The sequence below is a fragment of the Pleuronectes platessa genome, chromosome 11 (genome assembly GCF_947347685.1).
Source record: "Pleuronectes platessa chromosome 11, fPlePla1.1, whole genome shotgun sequence".
NCBI lineage: Eukaryota > Metazoa > Chordata > Actinopteri > Pleuronectiformes > Pleuronectidae > Pleuronectes > Pleuronectes platessa.
Genome location: NC_070636.1, coordinates 17,903,638 through 17,920,726, shown reverse-complemented (window position 1 = coordinate 17,920,726; position 17,089 = coordinate 17,903,638).

Genomic DNA, 17,089 nt, shown 5'->3' with positions numbered 1-17,089 from the left:
AAAACTGTACAGTTAAGTGGTTTGACTCGTCATCAAGACTAGGAAAGTGCTTTATGATAATCTTTTTTTAAAACACCAACAAGAAAACAAGGTGAAGTGCAAACAGAGCAAAGTGACTGACTACTAAAGAGTTGTGGGGATGCAGGGGATCCGATCAGTGTGTTTGTCATGATTTTGAGATTCTGTTTTTTTATGTTGTGGACATTTACCTGGTTCACTCTGTGTTTGGATTTCCATTTTTGTGTTCTGTGTTTTGAGATTAGTTTTCCCTCCATGTTCTGCCATTTCTGTTTTATTTTTAAACTTCTTTCCTTGTCAGTCTGCCTTGCTCTACTTCCTGTAATTGTCCCGTTTCCCGCCCTTATGGACGTCTACACCTGTCCTCATGTGTTTCACCATGTGGGCAGTTACTCATGCAGCCTATTTGAATTGATCCCATGTTTTTGTGTTGATTGCCGGCCACCGGAGACGGCAAGTCTGTTTTTGTTGTTTCACACTCTCACCAGCCTAAGCTTGTGTGTCTGTATTTGGTTCCTCTCAGCTATAAGGAGGAATCCAGGGGGTAGTGTGTCGGAATGTGAGCGGCTGACTAAGGTATGCAGGTGATCCTGGAATCAGGGATAACAGAAAAGGGTTAGGACACAAGTGAAATGTGCTCATATGAGAGTACATATGGAAAAATTGCAGCGAGTGAGTGAGTTTGCATGTTGATGCATTTCTAAGACTGAACCGATTAAAAAACATAGACCACAAATGTCTCATATGCCATATACATGAAGCTGAAGATGTCAACTTGGAAGGACGGAAGCTTTTGGTGATAAAGGCCGACACCGGTGTCTATGTGCTCTGAACAAAAATGTGATTTCCGCAGTGGAAGTTCTAAGTTGTGTCCTGCCTCCTGCATGCTCAGTCCAGGCCCCATCCCACGCACCGTTTCCTGTTTTTTTTAGAACGCATCTGACCAAAACAATCTCCTGCTGTGTTCTTCATTTGAGAGAGGCCAACTCTCCAAAATGTCCGGAACCCTTTTTCCAGAATTCATGTCTGAAAACACCAGCAGTGATGAGACAGGTCCTTATATGCTGCAGGTGAGTGAGCAGGCAATTGCTTGGACGAAGATAAGGTGCATGGAGGAGTAGGCGGGAGGAGCAGGAACCAGGAGTCCGGCACACAGGGAGGGGAGCAGAACGGGGGAAAGGGAATATAGATACAATCCTACCCATAACTACAACAAGGACCAGAAAAAAGCTAAACAGAACACACCTCTAGCAAAGATTAGTTGTACTCCCCTCTCAAACCCCAGATCCAGGGCCATGTCAACAGCATTATTTTACAATCCTCTATGAAAAGGGATGAAATTCTTGCGGGAGGAAGATTTAGACATAAGACTGGCTCCGTAAAATGTATCTGGAAATAAACCCAGTCTGTGTCCATTACCTTCTGACGCCTGCCTTTTTAATTGAATGTGAATCTACTCTCGTCCATCATTTCTTAATTTCTGTATTGTCTACAGTGTCAGAAACTCTTGTTAAAATTTGATGTATATTTACTGTAGTTGTGGTGTCCTCCTCTTCCCAGAGCATATTTCAGGCTGAGCTATTGTTAAATCTGAATCATATTATCTTGTTTACAGGTCTGGAAATATCTGAACCTCCCAAACTAGCATTGGGATGTGGGGACCTGACAGCTTAATAGAATGATTATTCAAATCTGCTTGATACTGGAAATTGGCAGAGCAGAGGGCTTTCGAGGTTTGCACTAAAACTGCTCCCTGGGGAGAAAGCAGGATGCATTGTTTCTACATGTAACATGTCAACAAGATGCAAATGGGCCCAAAATGGAGGTCAGATTTACTTTTTGTGTTGCTGTAATAGCGAATCCAGTGTATACATATTTTTCATTTCTCCAGTGATAGATGCAGCACAGAGGAGACAGATTAGAACACAATCTCATTCAGCCGTTTGTCATCTCTCCTATGCAAATTGTGTTGTCATGCCGCTACGGCATTTAGACAACGGATGGCAATGCAAGTCTTTCCCCTGGCTTATTGTGCACGCTGCCTGCTCCAACCATCTTCCATAGCCTTGTGGGTAAGAAGTGACACGGAGGGAGGGGTGGAGAAGGGGAAATCTCTTCTCCTCCCCTCTTTATCTGTGGCTGAATGTTGCTTTTACACACAGCTTCTCAAAAGCCTGTTTTCCTCTTCAGAAGCCTCTTTAAAGCAGCTTGTTACTAAGGAGATGAGAGCTTACGCTTCCTGGTCCTCTTCAGAAACCAAGCGCGAGATCAGCAGGCACCTGGAGTGGTGCTGCGGGTTGCACTCTACGGTGGACATGGCTTTGTGTTGTATGGCTAAAGATGTTATGTTTCTAGCAACCACATCGGCAAACTGAAATAAATTGTGTGATCTGGAAATGCCATGGAAAGCAAAGCATTATAGTACCCATGTGTTCATTCTATAAATGACCTTATTCTATAAAAATCAAGATAAACAGTCAATCACCTGAGACAATCCAATGTGTGATATTAATCAAAATTGGATTTATATCTCCCCCCCAAAAAATCGAGCAGTAAATATGAACATTGGACACCTTGTTGTCCAGGCCGTAAGGTTGGGATTTTCATCACAATGTAAGTGTTGAGCGTCATCACAAATTAGCTCAGTTGGCCTGTGTTGAGACATAGTGTGGGTCAGTATGGGTCAGTTAAGAACCCAGTAAATGTTTTGGTGGATTTGGATCAGGCGGGCGGATCCAGGTTATTTCTTTAACTTTCTTTAACATTGTGAGAAATGGTGCTTTTCAACATTTCTGTTGATTTCTCAAACAAAGGTTCATGGATCTGGATCATATTAACTGATATTTCTGACTGTGGGTAATTTGGTGCAGATGCAAATAAAAATCTGGATCTAGTGAATTTAAATGTGTTTTTTTATAAGGGGACTGCTGGGCTTTGGCAGGGGGAACACTGCCTTTGCAAATAAAACATCACGTGACTTTGTAAACCAGTAGGGGGAACGGGCAAGTATCTTATTCAGTGTTTAAAAGTATATTATTAGCTGCTTAAGTTGGCATTAACTCACTTGCTTCACTTGAAAAGACCCAGTTCCTTTTGTGAAGTTGGTGCCATCACTATGTAAAGGGTTGAGGCAGAGTGGGCTGTGGCACTTTCATGTTTCTGTTTGTGTGGGAGCGTTACATTGGATTGGTCGATACCAAAAAACACCTCTGACCATACGTGATTGCTCCCTCTTTGCTTTGCTAAACTCTTGTGTGGCTCCGAACCAATAAGAAATCTTTTAATCACATCAAAGTGATGTTTATCGCTTCTCGTGATAATAGTGATTGGCTGTAAGGTAAAAGTTTTTATTCTGGCAGCCATATTGTTGCTCATAATGTCCGTCATCAACACTGTCAAAGCTGTACCCTGACTCCAAATGTGGAATGATTTAGTGCAGAACGCTTAAAGAAAGGCTATTGATCTACTACACTCTCCGAAGCCCTCCTTAAAAATTCACAGGGTCAATAAACATGCATAAACCTCACCTGGCAAACCTTTTGTAAACACGCATGCAAAGTGGCTAATGGCTAATGATTTAGTAAATCTCACAGTTATTTACGACTCCGGGCTCCGTTTATTAAAAGCCAGACTTGGAAGGGAAAGGTGGTCATAAATTAGCTGCGCGAGAGGCAGGCGCTTGGGCTGAAGTGCAGGCTGAGCTGTAAACGGCACCGGAATTCATCTTTATATCAACGATTGTCTTCCATACCTGGGAGACTGAGTGGTCCCTCGCTTTTAGACCCAGTGAAGACCAGGTTCCGTCTTGTGGGCTGTGTCCTAAGGTCCTTGCAATCTCATCTGTGTTAACCTCAACTGGAAATAAGTTTTGTCTTCTGCTGTGAGGGAATAAATAGAAATATCGGAATTCATCACAGCACGCGGCTCTCCCTATTGCGAGAGATGATATCTCCTTCTCTACACTGTATTCCCATGCTGTAAAATTCCATTAGGCTGCTAAAATGACTTGTCTGCCTGCTGCAGAAGGTGGCGTCCATTTGCAGATTCTATCATCGACCGAGCGCTAACCTCCGTTTGTCAAAGCGCACACTTCCACACATTCCCTCGCACGCACGCGCGCTACGTGCTCATGTCCAGCCAAGGCCGTGATAATAATGTGAAATGTTCGGATGTTAGAGGAGTTTCTTCAGATGACCAGATGGCTGTAGGGAAGCAACCTAATGGTCCAGACACCCTGGTGTCCATTAAACAGGGACCAGCCACGCTCTGTATCACAGTAACGACCTATAGATTCTGCTGCTACTCCCGTTGCTGTCGGTAATTGGAGTCCTTGCTAGCTAGCACACACACGGCGGGCCACTATTAGCGCTCATCATCCCTCCATGTCTTGGTAACACGTGTACTTCCCTCTAATCCATGCTGTGGCTTTATGTGCTACAGGGACTGCAGTATCACGGGACTCACTGCAATCTAAACAACGTCCATCGCAAAAGTTTTAAATTCAGTCGTCTAATTCCACCTATCTCATCAATCTCTAATAAGCGCTGACCCCAGCATTGACCCACATTGTGTATTCAAGAGGGTCATTTTGGCAACGTTACCTAAAGGGCAGTATCCTGGGAAGCCCACCATTGCCCTGCAGTTTATGGGACCATATGCAGCATGTTAAATGGATTAACCTTTTTTTCCTCTGTGCCGACACAACTCTCTGTATCGCTGTCTCCTCTTTTAGTTCCATCCTCCTCCTCCTCTCGCAATCTCCTGTTCTCTCCTTCTCTATACCTCTTCTCTTATCTCACTTTTTCTTACGGCACTTCCGCTCTTCCACTTTTCGTGTCTCTTCCTCTTCTCCCCTGTGTGGAATTCTTCACCCTCCAGGCTAAACATTTCAGATGGGACTGATAGCAAAGCCCACGGTTTGAGCTTGTCCGTCTTTGGGTTCCCGACCTGTCGTCTGCACGTGGTGACCAGAGGATTAGCATTGGCGGGGACATTGAACCCTTTTTTTTGTTTTAAATGGCTGCCATGTGTGTGGCAGAGGGATCGTACTGTACATGTGCTGCGTTAACCTGAATATGAATGAATCTCATTCAGAGGGAGTTTCACATTGTCTCTATGAGTCATGACTCCTAATGAGCCTGATGGGAGATGGAAGCTAATGGCGGAGAAGGCAGGAACGCACAAACACACACCCCATAACTGGCATAGGCCGGTTCTGTATTCATGCCTATTCACAAACACGCACACAAATCCAGGCACACACTTGAATCCACTGCTGTTTGTCTGTCGCCGTTACTGCGGCCCACTGCGGAAGGGAAGGGTGGGGTATGAATTTGGATTCAATTGTTTTACGGGAGAGGGGCAGCCATGAAAAAACGGCGGCCTCGACCCTCACCACACACCTTCACACACACACACACACACACACACACACACACCTTTGCACACATCCGTTCACATTCATATTCCCTGCAGCACAGCACAGAGACTCAGTGGTACTGAGCGAGACAGTCTATTACAGAGACAGGGTGGGGCCCTGAGGTACACATATGGGAGGGAGATAACACATAGCGGTGGTAGTGGAGGGCTGTGCAAGCTGCTGGCAAGTGTGCATGCATGAGGATGTTGTCGATTCTGTGAGTGTGTGCGTATGTGCGGGCGCTTGGAGGTGTTAATCCTGTGTTTAATCAACGACTGCATGTGTGGTGCTGAGGTAGTGTTGTGGATTCATGGGAACATTTGTGGATTTCTAACCCTCTCTCTCTCTCTCTCTCTCTCTCTCTCTCTCTCTCTCTCTCTCTCTAACTATCCGTCTACCTAGCGCGCTCCCTGCCCACTCTGTGTAAGCAGAGAGAGGAACAATGCGAGGAGTGTGGGAGTAGCAAGGTGAGACTGAGATATGAAATTAAGTATGTGTTATTACTACTGGGACAGGACTTGGAGGCTGCAGGCCTCTGGCAGGCTGTGTGCTCTATTTTGGCTCAAGATAAAATAAAATGCCATGTGTACGCCGACGTATTGCTTAAATATTTGTGTGAATAGATAATGAAAAGGCTAAGAAAGAGTTCTGAAGCTCTGCTGTAGCCGAGAAGATATAATACCTGTTTGCACTTGACTATAAATAGAGGTTTCCTGGATGGAGTTGAATTGTGTTGTTGTTTAAACGTCCGTCTGGGTGCAACATATTGAATGACTCATATGGATCTCTCCTCATTTCCCCCCAGATCTGTAGCTGCTTGTTTTCAACCTCCTCAACTGATGCAGGATCCTTAGCTGGTGCACTTTCACTCCAAGCAGAGAAAACTGACAGGAGATCAGTGATTCTGCAGACGAGACATCACATAAAAGGTTTAAAAACACACATCAGGCCATACACAACACGTGCACCTTGATCGATTATCACGTAATGACGGCCATAATGAGCCTTAATCAACATTCTCTTAACATCCTACAGCACTAATGCATCCAGCCCCACCCACCATCACCAGTTGATCAATTACAAAGCCATTACGCTGAATGTCTCGCACAGCTCCCAGCCGCTCTGCAACACGCGATGCAGTCCACTCGCTGGCCTTGATGTTGGCCACAGCAAATGAACTTAGTGAACAATCTGAGGATCAATCCCATCACTTAGCCAATTAGACAATAGGGAGACAGACGCCCATTACCGTAAGAACCAATCGATAGCCGGAGCCAGGGGCCAAGGCGGGCTGTCTGGTCCCGCGGAGCCGCCTGGGGGTTTGTGTGCAGTAATTGAGGGGAAAGGGGGCGGGGTCACGCAGATGTTTTGATGGACGGCTTGGACAGGACGATATTGGCAACGCTGGGAGGATGTTGACGCCGAGAGCCGGGATGCTGTTAACGTGACAGATAGAACGGCCCGATGTTGAACAAACAGACTCAGGGATCAGCGACAGAGTGCATAGTGAAGTCACCAGCTGATTCTGCTGCTGACACTTTGACAGTGCTCCTTTCACACTTAAGACAGTTTAATTGGCCGACTCGGAGGGGATCGACAAGTTGACTGAAATTCATTTCGTGGTGAGCAACTCAATATTTCAGTTTTTTCCTCACTTGATATCATGTAGAGGCTTTCGTTGGTCTGGTTCCTTCATATAACACAGTACTGCTCTTGTTTATCAGTGGTCCCATTAGTTTAAGACAGTGACAGCTGCTAAAATAATAGGTTCAGAACATGTGCTTTCAAATAAACAAAGTATTCCATTCAAACTGTCAGAGTTGCGGCTCAAACAATTGTAATTATATACATTCAAAGTGAAAGTTATTTGTCATATTTTGACCAGCGTGATGAGGCCCGATGTTATTTTCCTTAAGGTTCTGGTAAAAACAATGTTATAACATATGGCGTCTGTTCAAGTATAATATAAATAAATATTAACATTTACAACTGGAATCAGGACAGTTGATCATTTCACAACCATGAACTGTGACGAAAATGTTTTCATTGACAGGCGTTTAATTCATTTTGAAAATAACGCAAACCAGTATAACTGCCCTGCAGTTGTATAACTGGAACAACCACTGCAGTTTCATTCAAAATACATTTTTTCCCCAGACTCATCTGAGGTCATCCTGATCCTTGAACACTGAATCTAAACAGTTGATCTTGACTCTGAGGGACAAGTTTAAGGAAATTCCCCAAAGGCAGACTTGAGAGCTCATGCTCAAGAGGCCAAAAACATGTTGGTCACTCCACCATGACCTTGACTTTTGACCTTTAATAACCCAAATCGAATAAGTTAACCCGTGAGGCAAGGAGAAGATTTGTGGGCAATTTTTGAAGATCGCTTGAGGTGTTCTTCGAAACACGGTTACATGAGAGGAGGATGTGTTTAGAGAGGTCACACTGACCCTTGACCTCCAAATTCTAATCAGGTCAGCCTTGAGTCCAAGTGGATATTTTTTCCAGATGTAATGAAATTAACTTTGGGCATTCCCGTTATATCACGTTCACAAGAACATGATGTCACCTTGAAGCTTTGACCACCAGTCCCACTGAATGTTTGCACCGAAATTCCCTTAAGACCAGAATGTGACAAATAGATGGATGGATGGACAACCCAGACACATAATGACTCTGGCCACTTGCCATCAACATAAAGACAGAAAGGAAAAATGTCCCTTGAAAAAACTATTCTGAAATATTTGGATTAACTTTCATTGAAAAAATATAATGAAAAAAATGAATGTGAAATAACATTGTTATCGTGATGCAGTATAATTCTTCAATAACCTCTCTGCATCTACATAATCACACATCATACGCTCCTGATAAGTGCAACTGTTTACTTTGCCAGCCAAAATATGTCTTCCTCTGTAGCCGCCTGACCTGTTGCAGTAATGAGCAGCGTCTTGCTTTTCAGTGATGTAACATCTCTGCTGTAATAGTGTTTGTGTAAGGAAATTATGTTGGTTTCCTTGGTTTTTAAAGGAAATGCTCCCAGAGTCTTGGGGTAAGTAAGGTAAGGAGCCAGGGACAGAAACAACTGACACAACCACAAACTCATGTAGGTCTCCACACTGAGATACTGTATATATATATAAGAACAACAATATTGAATAACATTACATTATTCAGGGCTGCAGATGTGTGCTTAGTTAGAAGGAATGAGAATTATTTAAGATAATCACTTTCTATGTTACATGTTCAAATGTTCGATTCAGTTCTTGTCCTGTCTTCCTGTCATTTGCTGTACGGACACAGTGGTTGTATTCACCCACTCTTAAGAATGAGTTTTTACATGTGGGATGTCTCATGTTTAAGGCCTGTTCCCAGCTCTGAGTAGCAGATCACAGCTGCTTGTTGAAGGAGAGTTCTTCTTCTATGCAGTCTACCACCCCCCCCCCAACTCAATCTATGGGTGTTGCAAACAAAATAACAAACTAGAATATGCAATAGAATATATATATATATATATATATATATATATATATATATATATAATAGAACACATATCTTCTTCTACTTCATCTTCGTCTTCTTCGTCTTCTTCGTCTTCTTCATCTTCTTCTTCTTCTTCTTCTTCTATTGCTTTTCTCTAGTTTTGATGACCACTCAAACCTACTGCATTACAGTACAGTTTATTGCCATTCACCCATTCACACACCCATTCTTACAGTGCATCTATGGGAAACCCTATTTTCTATAAAGGGTTCATTGTCTTGTCCCAAGGATACTTCGGAATGCAGATGGGGAAGACTGGGATAGAACCGGCGACCTTCCAGTTTGAGGTTGACCACTGTACCCTCCTCAGCCACAGGCGCCAAGGCCCCACTGCCCCTTAAATTCAATCAAGGGGCACCAAATTTCACACACTCATAAATTTCAGTTCTATGAACTTGATTGATCCAATAATTATACTCTCTGAACTACAATGAAAATGCTGAAAAATGCTTTATATCACCATATTAAAGAGAGCGAAAAATAAATCCTGGAACCGCCCCCTGATCCTTTGACAATTTGACAATTACCACATCCTTCCACCAGGTTTCGTAGAATCCTGTGTTGTTGTTTTGGGACATCATGCTTCCACACCAACAAACAAACAAACAAACAAACAAACAAACAGGGGTGAAAACATAACCTCCTCGATGAAGGTAACTATCCAACCAGCTGCTGGGACAGTTAGTTAGCATGGTTTGCATGTTTATCATAGCCCTGCTGTGTGGAGACTGTAAAATATTAAGCATTAGCTGCAGTTTTACTGGTTTAACCACATTATGGTACAAAGGAGTGTTTACAGTGATTGTGTGTCTATGTGAGACGTCACAGTGCAGAAGATGTGTGTCTACCCTGGGTGTCATGTTAACATCACTGCAGATCAGAGCCTTGTCCCTTTATATATATGCTACATCTGAACAGTTCCAACAGAAACAGAAAAAGTGCACAAAAGTCACACTTAAAATAATATTACATATGGTTTATGTGCTTAAAATGTAAGAGACACGACCAAGAAATTGGTGAGCAGATGATGGCTCAAATACAAAGAACTGAGAAGCTGGGAACACAACAAATCCAAAGGGAGTGTGAATTCAGGCTGCCATTACTCATTATCTCTACATTTAAAATAAATATGTCTGCTGTATAATCTTCAAACTTTTATCTTAATATCCTTTAACTCTGCACTCTTATAAGCTTTCTGTTAAGATCATCTGGATAACAGATCATTTCACTGCTTGTGTTTCTATCCCTATCAAACTTTACTGCAGTGTTTTTACCACATTCCGAAATCACAAACCATTAGTTGGGTGAATAGAAAGTTTTCAAACTGATAAAAATCTCAGACAAAAGTACACGGGCAAGAGTTAAGTCATAAAACACAACAAAGCGTAACAAATTACTCTCAACTATCCACTATGAGAGTAGTAACCTTAAGGGATGGTATCTTTAATAAATTACTTTGTGTCTTCAACTCTAGACTCTAACAAAACACCATGTGTCATGAGTGTATAGCACTATAGTTAGGGTCAGTAAGGAATGACAAGCCATTTGTAAATCTACAGGGTTTGAGCTCAGATTAACATTCTGTGAGCAAATTACTTCTTTCCTTAGGTTTAGGATGAGCACAAGAGACAGAACAGAATTACATAATATAAGCTGTGAAATGTCGAATGCATAACACAAAAATCTACAATTACATCTAAATAAATTGGAATTCCTTTGTGGATGCAGCTCTGTAAATAATCCAGTCCTAGCAAACAGTTTACAAATGTGTAAACGAAGAGTGGCTTCTTTTCCTCTCCAGACCCAATGGTGGATCTGTACTACATCATATGTTATTTAAAACAGTGCTTTTTCTGTAGATGTAGTTTACTACAATAATTGAATGAATAACTTAACTTTACCCGAGGAGTAATATTTTGCCACAGCGTGTTGCACCAGTAACTACACCAAGCATTGGTGCGACGACCCCACACTGAAATCCACTTTGACATCACAGCTGTGGGGTGAGAAGTTGAAAGTGCCTCCTTAGACATGATGTCCAGAGAATATCCAGAAATCTCTGGAGCACTCAGCTAACGGAGTGGCGGGGAATCTCCTGCTGTTTTCTCAAATGGGCGCACTTGGACATTATGCAGTATGCATTATGCAGAGTTTTGAGGGCTAGCTGGAGAAACCCTGGAGAAAGTCTGGAAGCTCTTACTCCAATATTTGTGTTGTCACCTTCAGCCCCTCCAGAGAATGTCCGGAGATTATTTGGAGTTCAGTGCATGTCTGAAATCTGCTTAACGCAGAAGAATGATGTGAAAACTTAACATTTGCATTTGACTGAATTGAATTCATTTGAAGATCAAATATACTGATCCACTCTTTTTCTCATCTCATGCTACATGAAGTTATGGGTATTCCAAGTGCTCAGACTGGAACGTTTGATGGGTCTTCGGAGGCCCACGACAAAAGATACATCACACCTAAATCCCATATTGATTCCCTTGCTGTCAAAATGATTAACAAAGAGCATACTACACACATATATATATAATACTAAAGTCATAAACCTTAGGTGCAAACCCCCACCAGAATCCCAGACACATCATACACAGATATTTAGACTTTCTATTCTTCAACCAAACATCTGGCACCTCATTAGGTAGTTCCCTGACCATGGTATCGATACTGTTTCCTGTACAAAGAGGGTTCTCACAAAAATGTCGTCCCTGTCGCCTGACGTAATCAGCCTTTCTCTGTCATCCCCCCCCCTCCCCACTCAGCTTGGGTCCCCTGCCAATGTCCTGCTTTGCCTGTACCCATGCTGCCAGTTTGGAAATTAAGAAGTTCTGTGGAAGTTTCAGCGTCGAAGTTAAATCGAAGTTAAAGCTCAACTCATGAAGACAAATCGGCCACGCCCGCACCCAGCCATCTCTCCCCCATTTCAAACAGGCACCACGCTCCTCCCCTTTTTCTCCATTCGGCTGCAGGGAGGTGGTGCGGCTGGACGGTGGAAGGTGGGGAAACCGTCCATCAGAGGCGGGCCGAGCGGGGACACGGCCCATAAGGAGCAGCATGAAGCACCACAAGTTATTACCCCGGCTAGCCAGACCCATTTTGTCTTCATCAATTCTTAAACTCATAAGACTCCCTGCCTCTCTTCTCTTCCAAATTGTACGATCTATCAAGCCCGCCACTGCACTCGCTACCTCTCCCTTCTTCCTCTCCGCTCTTCTCTTGCTCTGTGGTTTTCTCTCTTGTGGTTCTCACTCTTGCTGCAGAGCAAGGCAGAGAGGTGGTGGATCATCAAATTATCCTCAAGCATGAGAGGATGCGCTTCTTTTTTTCTTTCATTCTTTCTCTTTTTCTCTCTTTCGTTCTTTCTTTCGTTCTTTCTTTCTCTCCTTCACTGCTGGTTTCTCATTGCAGCGCCCTGCCTGGTCTTTCTGTCTTTCTCCCTTTACCCCTCTCTTTCTTCCCATCCTTCTAATTATGTGCGTAGACAAAGGCGCTCGATTCTCCCTCCTCCCACTCAGAGCTGTCAGGCCGGGTGTAGGAGAGAGTTAATTTCACACTTACTGCATGCTTTAATTAAAAGGAGGGGTGGGGTGGGGGGGGGGCGGGGGTTGAGGTGGCGGGGGTACGCGCCCTCAGTCACACATCATACAAAGGGATGGACTGCGAGCGTATGTGTGCTGCTGACAGTTGCGAAGATGCATCATGTTTGTGGTGTGTGCCTACAGGTATATGTGCGTGGCCCTCTGCCAGTTGTGTGCGTGTGTTTGTGTATTTTTAGCTGTGTAGGTGTGGACCCGAACGCGTGCGGAGATCACGTCTTCGCTCCTCAGGTGGATGACACACGCATTGTCTGTTTTTTCCCTCAAAGGCAACGTCGGGCTGTATTTTTAACCAGCGCTTTAATGAGAAATCAATAGGACTATAATGGCTTGTTAAGGGGGGGGGGCGCTACCTTCCCACTCCACTCCACAAATACACACACACACACAATAATCCTCTGCTGCAGCTGGAGTGCGATTCACACACACAAATACACAACATTTCACACGTACTTGAGCCCGCGCGAAACCAAACAGCACGCACGCACACACTCATAAACACAGATATGAAATCACAAAACATGCACACATCATACAGCACCAACCCCACCCCTGCAATCATTATAACCACAACAGCACACGATAACCCTTGTTAAGCTATTGAGATATGGATGATGGCGGTTACACCCACTATTGTCAAATCGAGTAATTTATCATACTCATGCACTGCGCGTGGCGGCGAGGCAGTGATCTAAAAGATGTGCACTATCGCACATATCCTTCTCTGCCGGCCGGTCATTAAAATCCTTCAGCGATGTTACATACTGTATTACAAACAACGCCGTCACTCGACTCCTTTGTTCCCCAATTCTGCATTGAATTATTCATGGCCCCCCACCACCACCTCCTACAGAAGATAGTGTTGTGGTTGTTTGATTGAAAAAGAATCGGAGTGGCTGAGTGGTGTTGTTTGTGAATGCAGATCCGTGGATGTCAATGTGATGGCCAGTCAAATGCTGTAATGCCAAAAGCCGATGGGATTCCCTGCTGTAAAGTTGCATAACTCTACATCGGCATCAGCCAAAAGTCCCTCTTCCCCCTCCAAATAGTGCTGGACACAGCAGCTCGGCTTCTCACTGGTCTGAAAAGGCAACATCACACCCGATCATTGCTTCTCCTCATTGGCTCCCTGTCCTTTTTAGAATTAGATTTTAACATTTTACTGATCACTTTTAAAGCATGCCAGGGTCTGGCCCCCCCAAGCTGCGACCCCTTATCTGCCTACTCGCACCCTTAGATGCTCAGGTGGAGCCCTGCTTGCTGTTCCAAAGTCGAGGTTAAACACTAAAGGTGAGCGTGCTTTTGGAACGGCCTACCTGAGGAAATAAGACTCGCAGAGTGGCTTCTTTTAAATCACTTCTTAAAACTCACTTTTATAAACTTGCTTTCATGTAATATTATGGTTTTACTGTGACATTATCATTTTCTTTTCACTTTCTTTTTTTTCTTTTTCACTTATTTTTATTGTAATTTTAATGCTTTGAAGTTTGTATTTGCTTTTCTTGCTTTGTTGCAAAGCACTTAGTCAACTCTGTTTTTAAAGTGCTCTATGAATTAAAGTTCATTATTATAATTCCTTTTAAGGTCCAGCTCCTCGGCACATCATGGCCTCCAATGTCTTCCCTCTGCCATTACTGCAAAAGGTCTCTGCCATTATAATTTGTAGCTGAGTAACGATGGTTAGCACCGATGCCTCACAGCAAGAAGTTTGAATCGCTGCTCGGCCGGGACCCTAACCCTAACCCTAACCCTGAGTCCTATACTCCAACACTAACAGACAACTGCTACTTCATTTTTGGATTAGAGACAGAGAAGGACTTTGGTGTAATCCAAACTTCATTGCAGTAGAGTTATTTTTCTTTCAGACGGCCACAAAACAAAACAGAGCCTTTCTGGATTAAGTTTGAAGTCTGAAACAGACCCCTCTTTTACGACGTGGGATCCGCCTGGAATCTCCATCCACCTTTTCTAAATCTATCGAACTTGTTTTTTTTAATGGTCTAACATTCTGCTGGGGAAGTTGCAAGATGTCTAAAAGTCTGAGTTTTCTCCCCCACAGCTTCACTGGCCTTGCGGATCAGTTTGTTGAGTCTGTTGGCGTCCGCAACCCTCAGTCTGCTGCCCCAGCACACAACAGCAATCAGGAGAGTACTGGCCACCACATTCGCATTAAAACGTTCTCGGCATAGTCCGGCAGATGTTGAAGAAACTCCTCAGGAAATAGCGCTTCTTGTAGAGGGCAGCAGTGTTCTTAGCCCAGTCCAGCTTAGTTTGACAGGTTGTGATACGTCCAGGGTGAACCCAGCCTCTCTGTCAATCTCAGCTGGGATTGGCTCTAGCTCCCGCCTTGACCCTCAAAGAATAAGCAGATCAGAAAATGGATGGATGGAAGTAAGTAATTCTGCTTACACCTATATGCATGGACATGAGTTATGAGCGAAAGCAGCAGTCTTTGTGTTTACAGTGAATGAACAGTGGCTTGTCAAAGCTGTTGTGTCAAACGTGCCATTCAAGTTAAGTGCAGCCTCTGAATAGTATGAAAATGTACGTTAACCCATGAATCACATGGAGGAAGAATGTGTTAATGTGGGTGTTCATTCTAGAAGCCATAGCAGCCTGATTGAGGGGGAGTCTGAGGGTCCTGTTAACTGTCAGCAAACTGTCATTTAAAATGCAACAAGAGTTTTTACTGCAGCAGGTTCAAATGTGTTTCTCTAAGTGTTTCTCTATGTGCTTCTTATGGTCAGGTCTTACATATAATACACTGCCAGCCCTGGGCACACTTTATATATAGTGAGAAGGTGGATTGGTGTCCAGGAGCATATCTACATTTAATGGTGAAGCCTCAAGTTCACATACCTTGAAACTCCATCTTTCCTTCATCTTAATTGATAAATCTGGATACTATTTGAATGTTAATTTAGAAATGTAAAGTAATGTAATAAAGAACCAGCATTGAATTGATCTCACTTACTTGAGTAGCCAAAGCCAGATATAACTTATTCTTCTACCTGATCTTCATGATTTGTCCAAAAGCATATTGCTTTTCACTGCATTAAACTCATTTTTTCCAGTGCACGTGAGCGTTTCAGCTGTTTTTATAAACGACTGAGCAGCCCGATGAGGCAGTTCAGAAAGTATTTAGAGATGGACTAACACATTTCCTTGTTTTGGTCTTGTCTTGGAATTTAAGCTTAGGCTGAATCACATCATTACTTTAACATAGCTACGATGTGCAGGTATAATGAACAATTTAAATATCTGTGGCCTAGAGACTTTCCAAATGTATTATATGAATAAAATGTGGGGTTTTGCAGGAAATTTGTATGGTTGTACTTTCTGTCTACTATAGGCTGGATTAACAATTTACCAGGCACCTGCCCTGGGGTCCCACACCTCCACTCCTCCATCGCTGTGTTACTTTGCTTTGTGTTGCTATTAGAACTTGGAATAGATAAGTCAATTAATAACAATGTTCATTTATCAATACATTACTGGGCTTCGAGAGACACATTCCTGTCTGTAATCTCATTGTGGCCATGGAGGAGGGTGGTATAGAAGCAGAGGTCGGTTACTGAAGCCGCATTTTGTTGTCTGTTGTGAGGATTAATAAGATTGATGCCCGAGGAACAAGGATGAACAGGGTTAGTGCTGTGGCCCAAGGACCGGCTAATGGGTTATTCACGGCCATGACAATGTCATTGGTCAGGTTGGGCACCTGATTGTCTGGGTATCCAGAAAACAACACATGAATTTAACTGCAGTGTGAACAGCTGCATCGTATAAGGGCGGAGGTATGTGATGCAGAGATGAAGTTGCTGAGGCAGTTTCAAACATGCACTTGGTTTGATGGGTTCTGTGCGATGTTTTCATGCCGGGCGTTCCAGCACAACGCATTGTTCATAAATACACTGCTGAAGAGATCTGCGTCATCCATGGACATCAGCTGCAACAAAACACCCCCATACCTTTTACCTACAGCACGAAGCAGGCAGCCGGCAGATATTAGAATAAGCTCAGGGAGAGGCGTGCTGATTCCAATTAGCAGTCTGTTGTTTCACACTGTGGGCGATGGAGCTTGTTATTCCTAGCATGGAGAGAGTCTGAGGAGCGGTGCTCTGCGGCTCCCACCGTGCAATCAGCCTCTATGACTCTTTCATACCCACCAAGCACTGATTGCCACATTCATCCGGCACTGCTCTCACTCTGCGAGCTGCCGCAGAGGTGCATTTGTTAAGAACTGTCTCGGACACCTGTGGAACAAGGTACAAAATGTCCCAACTTGAGGGCTGGTGCCATTCTGCTGCTGAGAGCTATAAGTGGCTATAATGAAGCCGGCAGAGAAAGGGTTACATCCCGGAAAAAGACATAATCACAATTTCTCTGTGCAATCATAATTTAGGGTATGAGAACTAATGCTGTATTATGGGCGGTAATTATGTGCGTTGATTAAAAACTAGGGGACTACAATAGAGGATTCAATTGCAGGCTGACAACGCCAACT